Source organism: Rattus norvegicus, chromosome 4 (assembly GCF_021556685.1).
Source record: "Rattus norvegicus strain SHRSP/BbbUtx chromosome 4, alternate assembly SHRSP_T2T, whole genome shotgun sequence".
Lineage (NCBI taxonomy): Eukaryota > Metazoa > Chordata > Mammalia > Rodentia > Muridae > Rattus > Rattus norvegicus.
In genome coordinates, this window is record NC_141537.1 from 160,596,016 (window position 1) to 160,617,244 (window position 21,229).

The following is a 21,229-nucleotide window of genomic DNA, read 5'->3' on the forward strand; positions in this document are numbered from 1 at the left end:
CTGGGAGGATCCTTGACCGTCTTAACTTTCAGAAGATGAGAGGAGCAAAGGACTCCGGGGTGAAGGAGACAAATGGAAGTCTGAGTCATGTCTCAAAGTTTCTGTAACCCCTGTACAGACAGACACGGCCGGGGTCCCCTCTGGAGGCGGGAACGCTGTGGTTCGTCATGTTTTATGTGTTTAGCAGAATGAAGACAAGGCTTCATGGTAAGTGGCTGAGGCTTTTGGGACTTTGGGTGGAGGGACCTTCAGAGGTTAGCCCTGCTGTGCTGTGGGTAAGCTGTAGGCAGGGTTCAAGGAGGCTCCCACTGCTTCTTAGTGCAGATGAGAAGAATCAGGGCTAGCACCAGACATAGTCTGGGTCACAAACTCCTTAGTCTCTTCTGGCCTGGAGAGGCGAACCCCCTGGAACCATGCATCTGTGGAGGCGGCAAGATGGTGGAGACTGGCTGTTCCCACGGCCTTCTTGAAATGCTATAGTGGCCCTGATCTGCAGGAAATACCCTCTTGGAGCATCTTCAGCCCTGGGCTCTGTCGGGGGGGTTACTTAGTACTGCTGGCTTCTCACTTCTCTTGTCTATACTACCAAAGTAATCTCAGTTTTTTATTAAAAAACATTTTTCTATTTTTCTTAATTTAACTATTAAAACTTATTGCTGGAAACTATGATCTAGTTACAAAAGGAGTCTGACTTTTTCATAGGGGTTGGATCAACAGTGGGTCCAAGACGGCCGTTAGATTCTCCACCCCGAGAGGCCAGTGAGCCTTATTTAAGTCCTCCGAGCACCAGCAGCCTTAGATTCCTGACTACTCTTTATTATGGTTATGGACGAGAAGGTTTTCTGCTGATTGAGGTTGGGTGCCTCAGGGAAACAACTGTGGTCTCTGAGAAGCCACCGTGTCCCCTGTGACTCACTGTCATGCAGCATATGCATGCAGTCCATCACTTTCCCAAGAGGACCCTTGTTATTTATCCTTGGGCCCTACGAGGTCTCTGGGTTGTGTAAACAGACCAATGCAGGAATAACATGTGGGTATGGAACATTAGTCCATAATTATGGGCCCGGAGATAAATACAGGGTGGTCTCAGGTATTCTTTTAGTCCATCAGGGGTGGGGAGAAGCATTCTGTATGTTAGTTCAGATTATGTTAATCTCCATTTTATTAATTGAAAATAGTTTATTTTTCATTTGTGTATGTATTGTGTGTGCATTTATTTGCACCATTGTGTGCAGGTGCCTGTGGAAGTCAGAAGAGGGCATCACGATGCCCTTGGACCTGGGCACTTGTGAGTCACCTTATGTGGGTGCTGGGAACTGAAACTGGATCTTCTGTCTACTAGAGCAGAAAACGCTCTTAATGGCAAGCTGTCTCTCCAACCCTTGACCTTTATTTTTGTTTAAAACTTACCTTGGACTTAGTGCCAGGTTGGGTGCAAGGAGGAAAGCAGTGAGGGAGGGAACTAAGTCTTTGTTCTTGGAGGGAAGGGAGGAGGGGAGGGCGGCTACTCCCGTCTGCAGCAATCATGAGCACGGAGAGCATGACCACAGTGGGCAGCTGGCAGTGCCCATTCCAAGAATTCAAAAAGGTTTCTTACAGAGGAGAGCCTGAAGCAGAGACTGGAAGGAGCCTTTAGGAGCAAGCCTTGGAGAGCGCTGATTGGCCCTTTTGGATGGATGGGTCCAGACAGAGCTCAGCCTCAGGCATCCTGCATTCGTCCCTATAGTCCCTACCTCCGTGCTCCTCAGCCTCCAGCTCTTGCTGGCTCCTGGCTCCTGGTCTCTAACTTGTCACCTGCTTTCGACCAGACTCCAGACCCTCATCATCTCATCCTTTCCCGGCCTTCTTCCCCTTCCACTCTACGTTTCTGCACGTTCCCTGCAGTTGGAGTCCCTTGCATTCTTCTGCATTGAATCTCATTTTGTTATTTCCTGTCCCATATTCTCTAAACTCCCCAGGTCCCTTCTCGTTTATTTCCCCATCCTCTCCGGTGCCGTTTGCAGCGCCGCCCAGTTGTTATCATCTGCAGATTTAATTAGTGCGGTTGATGACCCCTCTCTTCCAGACCGGAGGTTGAGGAGAGGAATGGGTGGGCCCAGGAAGAGCAGGCTCCACAGCAGAATGTGCGCAGGGTCACGACTCTCAAAGAGCCTGTTTTGGCTGTGTGGAGGGGACATGTTCCAAACCAGGCTTTCACCTCATATAAGGGAAAAAATACCCCAGGAGCGAGGATTTTCTGGGAAAAGGGGGAGGGGATTGAAGACTGGATTTCACAAACCCCCTGAATTCAGATACCTCTGACCGAGGACATCACTAGCATGCCATTTGTGTTGAGCAGTGTGCTTACAGCTTGGTAAGTTCTCTCTTTGTGTCACTGTGGATCTCTGTAAGCACTCTGATATCGCAACAGCGCCTGATTAGGGGTTTTCTGTTTTGCCAAAAGGGAAACTGAGGGGCTGGGGATTTAGCTCAGTGGTAGAGCGCTTACCTAGGAAGCGCAAGGCCCTGGGTTCGGTCCCCAGCTCCGAAAAAAAAAGAACCAAAAAAAAAAAAAAAAAAAAAAAAAAGGGAAACTGAGATGCAGAAAAATTACCTACTATGGTCACAGGGGAAGTAGGAGTGGAATGGCGTTTTCAGTGGAACCTCTCTGACTCCTCCTTGAATACGCCCTAGTTCTCCCTTATCATCTAGAACGTTCTATGCTACCGGTTTATTTCTATGGCACTCCAGGTCTGTAGGCTCTTACATTGATCCCGTGATTTTTTTTTTTTTTTTTGTTTATCATAGTGACATGTCTTTTCCTGAGTACCCCTGAGCAGTATACATGTTAGCTGTTTTAATGGCTTTTATTCATAAACCAATTTAAGATTCACATTAGCAACTCATATCTGAGTCTGCTTAGATGGGGCAGGGAACTCATGAGATAGTTGTGAGCTCCAGTTTTTCTATTTTAATTCCAGACCTGGTAGGTCAGCAGGGTAGTACAATGCTTTTCAATTTTAATTCCTGAGGCCTTGGGACAGCGGGTCTCAGTGGGGCATCATGTATTTCAGGAAGGGTACTTTTTTCCTTGTGTGTTATTTTCCAGGACACCAAAGCATGTGTGGCGGGTATCCCTGTCAATATACTATAAGTGCTACTAATTCTCCTCAGTCATTGTGACAGTTAACAAACCTTGTATATCTAAGGGTGATGGTACAGCACAGTGGCATGTGTGAAAACATGGCGTTCCTTTCAGTGTCTATAGGCGGTTGAATAGATAGGGTTGTGTCTTTCTAAGACTCAGGCAGATGGGATTTTGAACTGATTGGTTTAAAGAAACGATTCTTCAGCTAAATATCATGTGTCACATTTCTAGAAGGGTTTTGAGTTTCTCTATCCATGTCCAATGTCTACTCTGCTTCTATCCATAGGGGGACTTAGGAAGGATTAGTGACCCTAGAAGGAAAACTGAGTCCTATGTTCAGATACCTGCCCTTCTTTCTTCCTGAGACCACATAAAGGACAGAGCCTGACTCTGTGACACAGGACACTTGTTCTGTTATTCAATTAAACCACAGTCTAGACGACCCTCCAAGCAGGTGGACAGGTGCTGCCACCATTGCAGTGTTGGTTACATTAGAGAGGGGGAGCCATCGCTAACTCGATCTCCATGGAGAAGGAAACATTCAAGGCATTCCCTTGAGGATCTTTTGACAGGGCAATCCATCATCATTCTCGGTCTTATTGATGACCTAGTGAATCTGTGGGAATGGATACAATTGACCCATCAAGATCACCACTGTTAGGCTCATGGGGAGCAAGCACAGTAGACAGAATGGTCATGACAGACTATGTCTGAGTATCCAGACACTCCTCTGGTTCCAGTAGGCTCGTCTCCACACCCTGCCCGTTCCTCGAGGCCTCTTTGCTCCATCTGTTCTACTTCTCCTTGATCCACCACCCGCTTCCATATGCAAATCCCATCATAAAATAGTCAAAGACTAACTAAGCTGTACCTAACACTGTCTCTGGACCTTCTGCTCCAAAAACCTTAGCTGCATTGCAGTCAAAGCAACTCTATGTGGTATGAGCAGCAAATCTATCCATTCACACACTCAGAGAGCCTACACGCCTGCAGGTCTCATGAGACTTGACGTGACAGCTCAAATGGTGTCCAAAAGCCATTCTCTACCTTTCTGATAATTTCTCTGCTACGTTTTATGATGTTGACTTCGTCTTTCATTTAAGGCTCCCTTGGTTGACCCAGGCCTTCTTTGTATGAAGTGGATGGCTTATTACTGCTTCCCCTAGAATCTGACAGAAAGAGAAAACTGCTTTCCTCAGAAACTTTGGCCAGAGTGGTTTTGATTATGTTACAAAGTATATTTTGTATACTTTGTAATTATGGCCAAGGGGGATGGATAATGCTAATTTTCATGAATTGAACCTATATCTTGAGCTATTAAGTTCTACTGAAAATGTATGACTGGCCAAAGAAAACCAGTGAGCCATCCATCCATCTATCCATCCATCCATCCATCCATCCATCCATCCATCCATCCATCCATCCGACCACCAATGAACAAAACAACATTCACAAAAATTAAAACCAAAACCCCAAAGATACAAAACAATGAACTACAAGAGAACATTTAGAGATAAATCTGACAGCCCTTGGTGGCTGAGAAGGTGATGACATATCATTGAGTGTCCATTAGTCACCCAGTCACCCCTTTTGCCAGACACCCAGTCTTGTGTCATCCACCCACCTCATGTATTCACCGCCATTTGTCTGGTTTCCAAAGAGGTGAAGATTATGTGGAGATGACTGCTTATGGGCTTTGCGTGCCCATAACTCTTGAAGTATTTCTGAGCTTTCGATTACTGCCTAGTAAATTCTTGTTGAGTTGAAGTATTTGGGGATGATTGAATCTAGGAAAATAGTGAAGATATTCCTTAGGGGATAAGGGAGTCATGACTAAGAGAAGGCTGGGATGTGTTTCTGGAGGAATTTATGATAATATGAGGAGAGGGGAAGGGTAACACAATGCAAGAATCATGTAAGCATTGAAATGGGATGAAATTAGGGATAGGAAGGCTTTTAGGGTCATATGACTAGCTTGAAAATGTTTCTTTCTCTGAGCGGAATATTTTCCATATTGGTCAAGAAAATAGAGGTCAGAAAAATCATGTGTTCTCTCTCACACACGGATCCTAACTTTTAACATTTGTAAGTAAGGGAGCATGATAACAGGTATATGTTATGGACATAGATGTGAGACCATGAGAGGGGAATGGTGGCTGTTAAGAAAGAGGGGAGGTCACCAGGATGAGGTAATTGAAGGCTATACTTTCTTCCATTCGTCTTCCTTTTCTCTCTGCTTTCTGTTTCACTGGGATGGGAGCAAACTCTGTTACATGCTCCTGCCTTTGTGAAACTAGCCTCTCTGTCTGGTCGTCCCTGAGATGATTGATACAATGACCCGAATAACCAGTATACCAATGCCTTAAGACTTTACAGTGCTCAACTTAGCGGCACTTGCTGGTGATCCCTGGGCTGGCTTTACACTTTATTTGTCCCATCTGGGACAGTTTTGAAAATGTTCTAATGTTAAAGTAGATGGGATGAGGTAAGACAAACAATTGGGACGACCATCGACCAACCGGAACTTACTGGTCATTAGCAGTTTGTGCATCTCACCCTCTGTCCCCTACCCTCTCCGTGCTTTCCATCACATGGGTGGCAATATGCTCCCAGTGCCCTGCGGGAGTGATAGGAGGGTAACAATTTTGCTGAGAGTTTGGCGTCTAAAACATCTGATTCCACTTGCTGGATGTCAGTTGTCCAAAAACACGTTTGCTGTGACTGATCAGAAAGGATTTCATGCAGCTCTATTTTTTTCCCTCATGATTTATCAATGACTTTTACTCTTCCATTTGGGAAGAGTCATGTGTGTCTGAAGCCCGGTCTTCAGTCTACTGGCTTTTCTTGTATTTGGGAAAGACCCTGTACTTTCTTCTAGCATCATTCAGGATTCTGGATCCTTCTTGTAGATAGGAACTTTATCTCTGGCCACCAGATTCTTATGGATTATTATACAATCTGCCCAAATAACCTTCCCTCCTATCTTCACCCTTAGTTAGGTAGAGCTTTGTGGAATGGCTACTGCCATAGTGGGGTTCGCTGTGGTTTCCCTCATCAGGGGATTCCTAAAGAGGTCAAATGTCTTTGGCCCAAGGGACAAGATACGTTCTACATTCTGGGTACCAGGCATGCTTTTGAGATTACTCTTTAAAGTCTTATTAGATGCAAATTTTTATGATATACTTTATAGTTTGTAGACTACCTAGATGCTAATAAACTCATTTGAATCTGAGTGAGTATGGAATGATTATTGACTTCTGAATATTTATTAATTAAAGTGAGTGTCAAATCGTAATACATTATATGAGACAATTATTTTCAATAAAAACAAAAGGTAAAACATTGAATGGAATGTTTATATGATATAAATAGCATTTCCTGGATGACTAGGGAGGTTGAAGATTTTTTAAAGTACTTACTGACCACTTGTACTTTTGAGAACTGGTATCTTATTAGCTCATTTGTTGATGGGCAGCTTTGTTTCCTTGGTGCTGAATTTTTGCAGTTTGTTGCGAATTCTGGAAAGGCTTTCTTCCCATTTCATAGACTGTCTGTTTCTTCTGTTGATAATTTCTTCTGCTTTCTAACTCATTTCATGCAGCCCCTGGTAGTGTGTGTGTGTGTGTGTGTGTGTGTGTGTGTGTGTGTGTGTGTGTTGATTCTTGGAGATAATTCCTGTGCTATTGAAGTTTAGAAAGTTACCTGATGTCTTGAAGAACATGTCTGTTTTCTCCTATCAGTTTCAGTTTTCAGGTTTTAAACCAGATTCTTAGATCCACCTCGAATTGATTTTTGTACAAGGTGAAAAGGTATTGATTTAATTTCACTCTTTTGTAGCTGGCTGTCCAGCTTTGCCAGCACTATTTGTTGAGTGGGCTATTGTTTTTTCCACCATGTTTTTTTGGTACTTTTGTCAAAACTTGGGTAGTCATAACTTTGTTGGTTTAAGAATAATTTAAGAGGAAAAAACCATAACATTTTAATAAAAGTATCTTTAAAGCAAAGAAAAAGTTTATGGCATTACTTTACATTTTATTTATTTTTATTTTTATTTTTTTTTATTAACTTGAGTATTTCTTTTTTTTTCTTTACACTTTCTTTAATTTCTTTTTTTTTTTTTTATTAACTTGAGTATTTCTTATATACATTTCGAGTGTTATTCCCTTTCCCGGTTTCCGGGCAAACATCCCCCTCCCCCCTCCCCTTCCTTATGGGTGTTCCCCTCCCAACCCTCCCCCCATTGCCGCCCTCCCCCCATAGACTAGTTCACTGGGGGTTCAGTCTTAGCAGGACCCAGGGCTTCCCCTTCCACTGGTGCTCTTACTAGGATATTCATTGCTACCTATGGGGTCAGAGTCCAGGGTCAGTCCATGTATAGTCTTTAGGTAGTGGCTTAGTCCCTGGAAGCTCTGGTTGCTTGGCATTGTTGTACTTTTGGGATCTCGAGCCCCTTCAAGCTCTTCCAGTTCTTTCTCTGATTCCTTCAATAGGGGACCTATTCTCAGTTCAGTGGTTTGCTGCTGGCATTCGCCTCTGTATTTGCTGTATTCTGGCTGTGTCTCTCAGGAGCGATCTACATCCGGCTCCTGTCGGTCTGCACTTCTTTGCTTCATCCATCTTGTCTAATTGGGTGGCTGTATATGTATGGGCCACATGTGGGGCAGGCTCTGAATGGGTGTTCCTTAAGTCTCTGTTTTAATCTTTGCCTCTCCCTTCCCTGCCAAGGGTATTCTTTTTCCTCATTTAAAGAAGGAGTGAAGCATTTACATTTTGATCATCCGTCTTGAGTTTCGTTTGTTCTAGGGATCTAGGGTAATTCAAGCATTTGGGCTAATAGCCACTTATCAATGAGTGCATACCATGTATGTCTTTCTGTGATTGGGTTAGCTCACTCAGGATGATATTTTCCAGTTCCAACCATTTGCCTACGAATTTCATAAACTCGTTGTTTTTGATAGCTGAGTAATATTCCATTGTGTAGATGTACCACATTTTCTGTATCCATTCCAACTTGAGTATTTCTTATATACATTTCAAGTGTTATTCCCGGTTTCCGGGCAAACATCTCCCTCCCCCCTCCCCTTCTTTATGGTTGTTCCCCTCCCCATCCTCCCCCCCTTGCCGCCCTCCCCCCAACAATCTAGTTCACTGGGGGTTCAGTCTTAGCAGGACCCAGGGCTTCCCCTTCCACTGGTGCTCTTACTAGGATATTTATTGCTACCTATGAGGTCAGAGTCCAGGGTCAGTCCATGTTTAGTCTTTAGGTAGTGGCTTAGTCCCTGGAAGCTCTGGTTGCTTGGCATTGTTGTACCTATGGGGTCTCGAGCCCCTTCAAGCTCTTCCAGTTCTTTCTCTGATTCCTTCAACGGGGGTCCTATTCTCAATTCAGTGGTTTGCTGCTGGCATACGCCTCTGTGTTTGCTGTATTCTGGCTGTGTCTCTCGGGAGAGATCTACATCTGGCTCCTGTCGGCCTGCACTTCTTTGCTTCATCCATCTTGTCTAATTGGATGACTGTATATGCATGGGCCACATGTGGGGCAGGCTCTGAATGGGTGTTCCTTCAGTCTCTGTTTTAATCTTTGCCTCTCTATTCCCTGCCAAGGGTATTCTTGTTCCCCTTTTAAAGAAGGAGTGAAGCATTCACATTTTGATCATCCGTCTTGAGTTTCGTTTGTTCTAGGGATCTAGGGTAATTCAAGCATTTGGGCTAATAGCCACTTATCAATGAGTGCATACCATGTGTGTTTTTCTGTGATTGGGTTACCTCACTCAGGATGATATTTTCCAGTTCCGACCATTTGCCTATGAATTTCATAAAGTCATTGTTTTTGATAGCTGAGTAATATTCCATTGTGTAGATGTACCACATTTTCTGTATCCATTCCTCTGTTGAAGGGCATCTGGGTTCTTTCCAGCTTCTGGCTATTATAAATAAGGCTGCGATGAACATAGTGGAGCACGTGTCTTTTTTATATGTTGGGGCATCTTTTGGGTATATGCCCAAGAGAGGTATAGCTGGATCCTCAGGCAGTTCAATGTCCAATTTTCTGAGGAACCTCCAGACTGATTTCCAGAATGGTTGTACCAGTCTGCAATCCCACCAACAATGGAGGAGTGTTCCTCTTTCTCCACATCCTCGCCAGCATCTGCTGTCACCTGAGTTTTTGATCTTAGCCATTCTCACTGGTGTGAGGTGAAATCTCAGGGTTGTTTTGATTTGCATTTCCCTTACGATTAAAGATGTTGAACATTTCTTTAGGTGTTTCTCAGCCATTCGGCATTCCTCAGCTGTGAATTCTTTGTTTAGCTCTGAACCCCATTTTTTAATAGGGTTATTTGTCTCCCTGCGGTCTAACTTCTTGAGTTATTTGTATATTTTGGATATAAGGCCTCTATCTGTTGTAGGATTGGTAAAGATCTTTCCCCAATCTGTTGGTTGCCGTTTTGTCCTAACCACAGTGTCTTTTGCCTTACAGAAGCTTTGCAGTTTTATGAGATCCCATTTGTTGATTGTTGATCTTAGAGCATAAGCCATTGATGTTTTGTTCAGGAAATTTTTTCCAGTGCCCATGTGTTCCAGATGCTTCCCTAGTTTTTCTTCTATTAGTTTGAGTGTATCTGGTTTGATGTGGCGGTCCTTGATCCACTCGGACTTAAGCTTTGTACAGGGTGATAAGCATGGGTCGATCTGCATTCTTCTACATGTTGCCCTCCAGTTGAACCAGCACCATTTGCTGAAAATGCTATCTTTTTCCATTGGATGGTTTTGGCTCCTTTGTCAAAAATCAAGTGCCCATAGGTGTGTGGGTTCATTTCTGGGTCTTCAATTCTGTTCCATTGGTCTATATTAACCCTGCCAATCCATGAGCATGGGAGATCTTTCCATCTTCTGAGGACTTCTTCAATTTCTTTCTTCAGAGTCTTGAAGTTCTTATTGTACAAATCTTTTACTTGCTTGGTTAAAGTCACACCAAGGTACTTTATATTATTTGGGTCTATTATGAAGGGTGTCATTTCCCTAATTTCTTTCTCGGCTTGTTTCTCTTTTGTGTAGAGGAAGGCTACTGATTTATTTGAGTTAATTTTATACCCAGCCACTTTGCTGAAGTTGTTTATCAGCTTTAGTAGTTCTCTGGTGGAACTTTTGGGATCACTTAAATATACTATCATATCATCTGCAAATAGTGATATTTTGAGTTCTTCTTTTCCAATCTGTATCCCCTTGATTTCCTTTTGTTTTCTGATTGCTCTGGCTAGAACTTCAAGAACGGTATTGGATAAGTAGGGAGAGAGTGGGCAGCCTTGTCTAGTTCCTGACTTTAGTGGGATTGCTTCAAGTTTCTCTCCATTTAGTTTAATGTTAGCAACTGGTTTGCTGTATATGGCTTTTACTATGTTTAGGTGTGGGCCTTGAATTCCTATTCTTTCCAGGACTTTTATCATGAAGGGATGTTGAATTTTGTCAAAGGCTTTCTTAGCTTCTAATGAAATGATCATGTGGTTTTGTTCTTTCAGTTTGTTTATATAATGGATCACATTGACAGTTTTCTGTATATTATACCATCCCTGCATGCCTGGGATGAAGCCTACTTGATCATGGTGGATGATTGTTTTGATGTGCTCTTGGATTCGGTTTGCCAGAATTTTATTGAGTATTTTTGCCTCGATATTCATAAGGGAAATTGGTCTGAAGTTCTCTTTCTTTGTTGGGTCTTTGTGTGGTTTAGGTATAAGAGTAATTGTGGCTTCATAGAAGGAATTCGGTAGTGCCCCATCTGTTTCAATTTTGTGGAATAGTTTGGATAGTATTGGTATGAGGTCTTCTATGAAGGTCTGATAGAATTCTGCACTAAACCCGTCTGGACCTGGGCTCTTTTTGGTTGGGAGACCTTTAATGACTGCTTCTATTTCCTTAGGAGTTATGGGGTTGTTTAACTGGTTTATCTGTTCCTGATTTAACTTCGGTACCTGGTATCTGTCTAGGAAATTGCCCATTTCCTGCAGATTTTCAAGTTTTGTTGAATATAGGCTTTTATAGTAAGATCTGATGATTTTCTGAATTTCCTCTGAATCTGTAGTTATGTCTCCCTTTTCATTTCTGATTTTGTTAATTTGGACGCACTCTCTGTGTCCTCTCGTTAGTCTGGCTAAGGGTTTATCTATCTTGTTGATTTTCTCAAAGAACCAACTTTTGGTTCTGTTGATTCTTTCTATGGTCCTTTTTGTTTCTACTTGGCTGATTTCAGCTCTGAGTTTGATTATTTCCTGCCTTCTACTCCTCCTGGGTGTATTTGCTACTTTTTGTTCTAGAGCTTTTAGGTGTGCTGTCAAGCTGCTGATATATGCTCTCTCCTGCTTCTTTCTGCAGGCACTCAGAGCTATGAGTTTTCCTCTTAGCACAGCTTTCATTGTGTCCCATAAGTTTGGGTATGTTGTACCTTCATTTTCATTAAATTCTAAGAAGTCTTTAATTTGTTTCTTTATTTCTTCCTTGACCAGGTTATCGTTGAGTAGAGCATTGTTCAACTTCCACGTATATGTGGGCGTTTTTCCCTTATTGTTATTGAAGACCAGCTTTAGGTCGTGGTGGTCTGATAGCACTCATGGGATTATTTCTATCTTTCTGTACCTGTTGAGGCCCGTTTTTGACCAATTATATGGTCAATTTTGGAGAAAGTACCACAAGGAGCTGAGAAGAATGTATATCCTTTTGCTTTAGGGTAGAATGTTCTATAAATATCTGTTAAGTCCATTTGGCTCATGACTTCTCTTAGTCTGTCTACGTCTCTGTTTAATTTCTGTTTCCATGATCTGTCCATTGATGAGAGTGGGGTGTTGAAGTCTCCTACTATTATTGTGTGAGGTGCAATGTATGTTTTGAGCTTTAGTAAGGTTTGTTTTACGTATGTAGGTGCCCTTGTATTTGGGGCATAGATATTTAGGATTGAGAGTTCATCTTGGTGGATTTTTCCTTTGATGAATATGAAGTGTCCTTCCTTATCTTTTTTGATGACTTTTAGTTGAAAATTGATTTTATTTGATATTAGAATGGCTACTCCAGCTTGCTTCTTCTGACCATTTGCTTGGAAAGTTGTTTTCCAGACTTTCACTATGAGGTAGTGTCTGTCTTTGTCTCTGAGGTGTGTTTCCTGTAGGCAGCAGAATGCAGGGTCCTTGTTGCGTATCCAGTTTGTTAATCTATATCTTTTTATTAGGGAGTTAAGGCCGTTGATGTTAAGAGATATTAAGGAATAGTGATTATTGCTTCCTGTCATATTCATATTTGGATGTGAGGTTATGTTTGTGTGCTTTTCTTCTCTTTGTTTTGTTGCCAAGACGATTAGCTTCTTGCTTCTTCTAGGGTATAGCTTGCCTTCTTATGTTGGGCTTTACCCTTTATTATCCTTTGTAGTGCTGGATTTGTAGAAAGATATTGTGTAAATTTGGTTTTGTCACGGAATATCTTGGTTTCTCCATCTATGTTAATTGAGAGTTTTGCAGGATACAGTAACCTGGGTTGGCATTTGTGTTCTCTTAGGGTCTGTATGACATCTGTCCAGGATCTTCTGGCTTTCATAGTTTCTGGCAAAAAGTCTGGTGTAATTCTGATAGGTCTGCCTTTATATGTTACTTGACCTTTTTCCCTTACTGCTTTTAATATTCTTTCTTTATTTTGTGAGTTTGGTGTTTTGACTATTATGTGACGGGAGGTGTTTCTGCTCCAATCTATTTGCAGTTCTGTAGGCTTCTTGTATGCCTATAGGTATCTTTTTCTTTAGGTTAGGGAAGTTTTCTTCTATGATTTTGTTGAAGATATTTACTGGTCCTTTGAGCTGGGAGTCTTCACTCTCTTCTATACCTATTATCCTTAGGTTTGATCTTCTCATTGAGTCCTGGATTTCCTGTATGTTTTGGACCAGTAGCTTTTTCCGCTTTACATTATCTTTGACAGTTGAGTCAATGATTTCTATGGAATCTTCTGCTCCCGAGATTCTCTCTTCCATCTCTTGTATTCTGTTGGTGAAGCTCGTATCTACAGCTCCTTGTCTCTTCTTTTGGTTTTCTATATCCAGGGTTGTTTCCATGTGTTCTTTCTTGATTGCTTCTATTTCCATTTTTAATTCCTTCAACTGTTTGATTGTGTTTTCCTGGAATTCTTTCAGGGATTTTTGTGACTCCTCTCTATGGGCTTCTACTTGTTTATTTATGATTTCCTGGAATTCTTTCAGGGATTTTTGTGACTCCTCTCTATGGGCTTCTACTTGTTTATTTATGATTTCCTGGAATTCTTTCAGGAATTTTTGTGATTCCTCTCTGTAGGCTTCTACTTGTTCTCTAAGGGAGTTCTTCACGTCTTTCTTGAAGTCCTCCAGCATCCTGATCAAATATGATTTTGAAAGTAGATCTTGCTTTTCTGGTGTGCTTGGATATTCCGTGTTTGCTTTGGTGGGAGAATTGGGCTCCGATGATGCCATGTAGTCTTGGTTTCTGTTGCTTGGGTTTCTGTGCTTGCCTCTCACCATCAGATTATCTCTAGTGTTTCTTTGTTCTGCTATTTCTGACAGTGGCTAGACTGTCCTATAAGCCTGTGTGTCAGGAGTGGTGTAGACCTGTTTTCCTGTTTTCTTTCAGCCAGTTATGGGGACAGAATGTTCTGCTTTCGGGCGTGTAGTTTTTCCTATCTACAGGCCTTCAGCTGTTCCTGTGGGCCTGTGTCTGGTGTTCACCAGGCAGGTCACTTGCAGCAGAAAAGTTGGTCTTACCTGTGGTCCCAAGGCTCAAGTTTGCTCGTGGGGTGCTGCCTATGAGCTCTGTGCAGTGGCAGCAACCAGGAAGATCTGCGCCGCCGTTTCCAGGAGCCTCTGTGCACCAGGGTTCCAGATGGCGTTTGGTGTTTTCCTCTGGTGTCAGAGATGTGTGCAGAGTGCAGTCTCTCTTCTGGTTTCCCAGGCGTGTCTGCCTCTCTGTAGGTTTAGCTCTCCCTCCCACGGGATTTGGGTGCAGAGAACTCTACTTTACATTTTAAAAATATAGTTTCCTCCTAGCTCTATTGAGTGATAGCTGGTATATAGCTAAGTGATCAAATAAAATTTTTAAAGATTTATTTATTTATTATATATAAGTACACCGTAGTTGTCTTCAAATGCACCAGAAGAGGGCATCAGATCCCATTACAAATGGTTGTGAGCCACCATGTGGTTGCTGGGAATTGAACTCAGGACCTCTGGAAGAGCAGTCAGTGGTCTTAACCACTGAGCCATTTCTCCAGCCCCTGGTTATGTTTTGATAAGTTCACATACCTGGGAACAATCACAAATTAGTGCACGTAAATATCACCAACATTTCTACATCTCTCTTTTAAATGGCTTCCATTCTTACAATCAAGTGGCATTATTATATTACAATTATTCCAACATTGCTTCATAATTTCAACTATAGAAGAGTGTCATAAATTATGTATTTGATGAGTGGCAGAGATAGTGTCCAATGCCAGGTCCTCTGGTCCTACTGCCTCCAGTCTTCTCATGAACTCTTCCTCTCTTCCTACATGTGAACATTTATCCCTCGCTTCTTCCAGATGCTTGGTTTTTGAAGCAGAATGAAACCCTGGGTGTAGTAGAGGCTCTGATGTCTGCTCTCCGGACGTCACTCATGTCTTGTCTTCAGCTGGGCTTTGAGTGGTGCTTCCAGATAGCTCCTGTCTCGGTGCGAGGATAGGTCCTATAGAGTGCAGACTCTGGGGACAAGTTGAGAGGTCACATCTGAGTTCCTGCTCATTTGGGTGCTCAGAAATATAATAAGAGTGACTTGGATTTCACTTCCTTATGGCTCTACTGGTTGCCTTCAAACTTTAGTTAGGGGCTATGTAAAGACTTTTATATAATGAAGGACATGCAGCTGGCCTTTATGTGCTTGGGGCAGGATTTGGTGGACCTTTAGGTCTGCCTTCCACCTTTGATGAATGATCATTGACTTTCTTTACCTAGACCTGCAAAAGTCAGAGTTAAAGGGATGTTCCTGGCTGTCACCCAGAAACTCACAGGAGGGCAAGGTCTCATCTTTCCTCATCTAGTCATGGAATTTTTTCCCTTGCTTAATGCCGTGTCATAGAGTCTCTGGGAGGTCAACAGCTATAGTTAGGGTAGTTAGAGCAATGATGTGGTCAGATGTTGGGGTTCCCCAAGGACATTACTTGTGGAGTGTGTCTCAAGGTGATTCTGCTCTAACATTGGGAGTGGCCTGTTACAGGACTATATCTCACTTTTAAGCCCACTATGATGACTGTGGAAGAACAGTCTTAATACTGACTCCTATATCTGAACATTAACTATAATGGTCTGAGAATTTGGGGTCCCTGGGGTTTCTCTCATCCTCATTATGGAGCCATGGCCCTTTGGTCCTTGATGATTCCAGATCACCTGGATTGGTGAACTCTTAGGGGTGTCTAAGACAGCCTGTCCCTCCTCTGTCCCCCTCCAATGCCTCCACGTTTCTCTTCCCACCCTTCCTCTGGCAGTCCTCTTCTTTGGTCATGATGTGCTGCAGCTGATGTTCTCAGCTCATAGAATGGCCTGGGACCAGAGTCCACTGAGGCCTCTGGGGTCAGCAGTGAGGTGGTTTGGCAGCACTGTGGGGAAGGAGTCTCATGGAGTATCAATTTCCAGTGTTTGGCTGGAGCTCCAGCCCATCCACTCTTGTCTCTCTAGAGGGAAGACGTGGTCTTGTGAAGCCACATGGAATTGTTGGATAACAATAAGAAGACATAAACAATCAGCACACTCTCACCAGGATTTTGGAGAAGCAGCTAGAAAGCTGGAGAGAGGTGGCTGGGGTAGGCCAAGTCTTCCTTAGTTCTGATCTCTATTCTTCTACCCTCTGTGACTGATATCTTGTGGGGGGAAGAGATCAGGCCTGGAAACATGCATTTCTACCCTGGTTCTACTTAGCTGTACCTATTCAGCCTATGGTGCTCAGTGGCTATAATTGCTCTGGTGGGAATGTTTGCCTGAGATCTTTGTAGGTCTCTCTGACTCCAGAGTCTTGTGACCACTTGGATTTTTTCTGGTGAAATGTCTCTGTATTTGTGTCTTAATGTCTGGTTCCCGGGTTCATGAACTATCAGCAGGGATATGTTGAACAGTGCCATGGTCCTCTGATGTTTGACAAGTAAGCATACCCCAAACTCATACATGATAAGCTCTTCTATTTTCCAGACTATCCCTGATTCTTTTACTTAATGGTATGGAATGCTTATTAGCTCATGAGGCAGTGAGTTCCCAGATATATACAATTTAAGTGCAATTTAGGTTGGGTTTCATGAGTACTGGGGTATGTGCCAATGTTTCTAGGAGAGGGAATGGAGCTCTGCCTATGCAATGGGGACCAGAGGTTCTCAGCAGAAATGGAAAAGCCCTTCGGGGCTCTTTCAAGGCTCAAGAGCAGGTGCAAATGTGAATGGCTTTAGTTGCTGGCATAAGAGAAACATCCAGGAAATACATGTAAGGGCAATTGAATTATCTCACCCACACAATTAGATTTGCACTGTTTTGGCCAAAGGTCATCAATTACTTTCTGGACTGTAGTTCTCAGTTTTCAGAGAGTTGTCACAGGACTAAAATACAATGGTCAATTTTTATGTCTGTTGAAATCAAAGAAAATATTCTCTGAGCATTTGCTCTATGCCAGGCACTCTGGTGGCTTTGAGGAAAGAGCAAGCAATAAGATATATTCTGTCTCCATGAAATTAGAGTTCTAGCATGAAAGGTAGATCTTAACAGTATGATGACTACAAATAGTGGGCACAGAACTACGAAGGAAAGGGGACAGAATTATGCAGGTCAAAGCAAGAGACTGAACATAATCCAGGGCCATAGAGCAGCTCACGAGAAAGAGGTGCTCACGGTGAGCCCTACATAGTAGCTGGCTGGGCCTGAGAGTGAGGATAATCTTGAGACAGAGGAGATTAAGCACAGGGAACTTCTGAGGAGAGAAGATGGCTGCATGATGGACAATGCTCTGAGGCAGGAAGTTGGATGGAGCTCTTCAGATACCAAAGAACAGGGCTGTGTGGCTGAAGTATGAGGAGGAGTATAAGGACGAGGAGAAAGAGTATGAGGGGGAGCATGAGGAGGAGGAGTATGAGGAGAATGAGTATGAGAGGAGCATGAGGAGGAGCATGAGGAGGAGCATGAGGAGGAGCATGAGGAGGAGTATGAGGAGGAGTGTGAGGTGGAGCATGAGGAGGAGCATGAGGAGGAACATGAGGAGGAGTGTGAGGAGGAGTGTGAGGAGGAGCATGAAGAGGAGTGTGAGGAGGAGCATGAGGAGGAGTATGAGGAGGAGCATGAGGAGGAGCATGAGGAGGAGTATGAGGAGGAGCATGAGGAGGAGCATGAGGAGGAGCATGAGGAGGAGTATGAGAAGGAGCATGAGGAGGAGTATGAGGAGGAGCATGAGGAGGAGTATGAGGAGGAGTATGAGGAGGAGCATGAGGAGGAATATGAGGAGAATGAGTATGAGGAGGAGTATGAGGGGGAGTATGAGAGGAGCATGAGGAGTATGAGGAGGAGGAGCATGAGGAGGAGCATGAGGAGGAATATGAGGAGAATGAGTATGAGGAGGAGCATGAGAGGAGCATGAGGAGTATGAGGGGAAATATGAGGAGACGGAGGAGGCATGGTACCTTAAATCAGGGATCCTTAAACTTTCTTCATCAGAGATGCCCCTTTACCTCCCCCCAAATTGTATGACCTTTGATACATATATTATATATTTATGAAATGGATGTTATTGTTCATTTTTACATGAAGGATTTTACATGAAGAGTTAAATCTTAGATGACTATTTGATACTGTAGGGCATAGAACATCTTCAACATTTTTCAGAGTTGATAATCATCAATGCTGAGAACATTCACTTCACCATAGCAGAAGTGTATTGAAGATCATTGTAGAAATTACTGGAAACTCTGTCCTGATCCTAAGTCAAAATTCACTTAGTGGATTTTAAATGAAGGTCAAATCAGCACTGAAGTCATTTTTAAAATTGCATATACTAACGCAGTACACTCCAAAGATACAATAATTTGATTCCTTATAGGCTGAGGAATTCTTTGTTTTCTATGCTGAGGTCATTTTGTTTAGGTAAGAACAGAAAATTATGAAAAAAAAAACACCCATTGTTTCCTCCCAATCAAACTAAACCAACCAGCCAGCCAAACAGGAGTCTCTAGTCCCAGTGAGGTGATTTGGTTAGCTCCTGTTGACGCCGTGTAGTGCGTTGACAGGATGCAAAGTGCACATGTTGTGTGCTTAGAACCAAGGCTTTGGTGAATTCTTTTGGTGCATCTCAGGTGAATACTGATAGAACAGAAACATCTCAGACTTATTGCCTGATTGATTTTGAATTAAGTTTTGGCCATTGTGCATTCAGAAACGTTTTAGTCTTGCACACAATTTTAATAACTCTCACACACAGTCAAGGCAACTCCACATTCAGTCATGCCACAGCATGTGGGCTCCACAACCCATAGTCTAATGAGCTGGGTTTTACTTGCCTGCTTTGTGAACCCAAGTCCTGACTGTGTGCTTAGTTTGGGGAACTAAGCGATAACAGAAGTTCAAAAGGATGGATAACTTTGGTGAGAGGATTCATGTGCTAGGGCCTTCTTATGCCATCTCTTAGAACATTCTACTCAACGTAGAACCACGTTCTACTCAAAGTAGAACCACGTTCTATGTTGCAGTGTGTTTTACTGGAACTTCAATGCTAGTTGTCTGCTTTGGTTTGGGAGCCCTTCCAGATGAAAGTTCAGTTATAGAATCTCTTAGGGATGGGTAGGATGGCAAATGCCTTATGCTTTATGTCAACTTTCATATGTGTTTCTGAAAGTCAAGTGCTCTGACCCTGTTCTCGAATTCTGCAGATACTCTCTTGTCTTGGATCTGTCAGTTCCTTTATGGCACAAGGGATATTTTAAAAATACTGTAGATAATTTCAAAGTGCCAAGCACAACAGAAACAGGATTACAGGTTCACAATTTTAATCTAACAGAAACAAGACTCACTGTTGTTTGTAATGCTGTGTGAAATGCTTGAGGAATAGGAAAGACAGACTTGGTACTTTCTCTGCAGCTAAGAGGCAGACCTGATATCTGGGTAGAGCCTAGTAAAGGTTAATACTCATGGAACATTCACCAAGATACATTAGAAGGGAGCTGCCTACTCAGTCTCAACTCCTCAATGTTCTGAAATGTTTTTAACTCTCCTTATTCTTCTGGAGAAACTGAGGCTCCCTTGCTTAAGGGACTTACTGGCCCAGGTCCCCACACCTGTAAAATCTGGGTTCAGCCCTCCAACTGTTAGAAGGGAAGCTCCAAGTTCCTCATATTATTCTACACTGCCTCCAAAGACTCCAAGTCCCTAAACAGTGTTAACCTCCAATTTTAGATCCCTGGGTCAGTGAGGCAGAGCTTGGCTGGTGGTTTCCCTGCATTTGTTTTTTTTTCTTTTCTTTTTTAATTCAAAAGAGCAATGAGGCACACCAGCTAACACTTCATGTCAGCCCAGATGCTCCTCTTTTTATAGAAAGGTGACAATATTTTGTGGATTGGAAGGATCACAAGGACTGGCTGTTCACACCGAAAAGAACCACATCCTAGCTCTGACTTTGATTTCAAGCAAGTCCTATTTGGAGAAAACAGAAAAGCAGAATGCTTCATTGGAGAAGAAAATTAACATTCTTACTGAGAAACAGCCTTGCACCCGTTGATGTAAGGCAGGGCTGTGAAGGGCAGAGCCTCTAAAATCAGCACCCAAACAAGGTAGAATTTTGTCTTTCTCATAAAGACATAGGGGGCAGCCCCAGACCTAGATTCTCTGTTAATTTTTTGATGTTACTGGTCTGGACTTTGACCTCAAGGTCAGGGATCCAAGCTTGTTTCCAGGCAACAGATATGAGGAGGGAAGAAGATGAAGGGCCAAAGGTACCTATTGTTGCCTTTGAAGAAGGCTGCTGGGATCGGCCTCTTTGTAACACATTCATCACGTTGGGCGGCAATTACCAAAATTCTGGGAATGCCTCACTACAGAGGACGTTATAGTCTTGATCCTAGAGGACCATCTGCTCTGTGAAAAATGAAGAAAATGAGAATGACTGTCTGGGGACAGCTAGCAGTCTGCCACCACGGCCGTGGAATTTGGCCTTTGCTCCCCCCCCCAACCCTTTCTCAAACTTTGAACATCTGTACCCACTTAGTGGACATTTGGCACCAGACCAAGACACAATGTCTCAATAAAGTTAAAAAGACATTTGTCTCAATTCTGAAATAAAGACAGAGCACAAGGTATTAGAATTAACGGTGTCTTGATTCCATCCGAGTGTGAGGGTAATGCTCCTCGCCACCTTTCATCAACGACATCTTTTTGGGGGGTTACAATAGCGAGCCGGACTACAGAGGGCAGTCCTACAGATGGTTCCGTCCTTTACTTTTGAATTACACGGAGCAAAAGCTCAAGTTACAGTTAGAAAGAGCAGCAAGTGATCGATGACACTGTCTAGTCGTCCTGGATATTCCACCCAAAGATGGAAATGGAAATCTGGGAGATTTTTTTTTTAAATCAAAGGACACTCCCCTAACTGTCAGCATGTAGGATCTGGAAGGTTGAGTGTCCATCGAAGGGCTGCCATGACGTTCCTTATGTGCCTCTGATTTGATTGTGTATTGATTGACAGGTAATTTCAGCCAATAACAATGCATCTCTCTCTCTCTCTCTCTCTCTCTCTCTCTCTCTCTCTCTCTCTCTCTCTCTCTCTCTCTCCATGGAGTAGAATCAGTGAGAGCAAACACTTCCTGGTTTTAAAAATTATTTTATCACACTTAATTCTTTTGGTCCTGTTGGGAAAATTATCTGAATCTTCTGTGTTTGGTTTTTAAAATAGAGTCAGTCACAACACCTACCTTACTGGCTCCTTCTACTTTCCATTCTTGAAGTGTTAGGTTCTGGAAACCTGAATTACTAAACATGTGCGTGCATGTGTGTGTGTGTGTGTGTGTGTGTGTGTGTGTGTGTGTGTGTGGTTTTGGGGTCAACATTTAAGA

General features: G+C 42.9%; 1 protein-coding gene across 4 annotated transcripts in view; it reads left to right on the forward strand.

Moving 5' to 3' along the window:
- Ano2 (anoctamin 2) overlaps positions 1-21,229 on the forward strand; it is a 353,573-nt gene that overhangs the window by 67,079 nt on the left and 265,265 nt on the right. Inside the window, exon 1 of one of the 4 annotated variants that reach the window (NM_001431942.1) lies at positions 2,128-2,353. The gene's annotated coding sequence lies outside the window, so the exon portion shown is untranslated. 4 annotated transcript variants of the gene reach the window in all.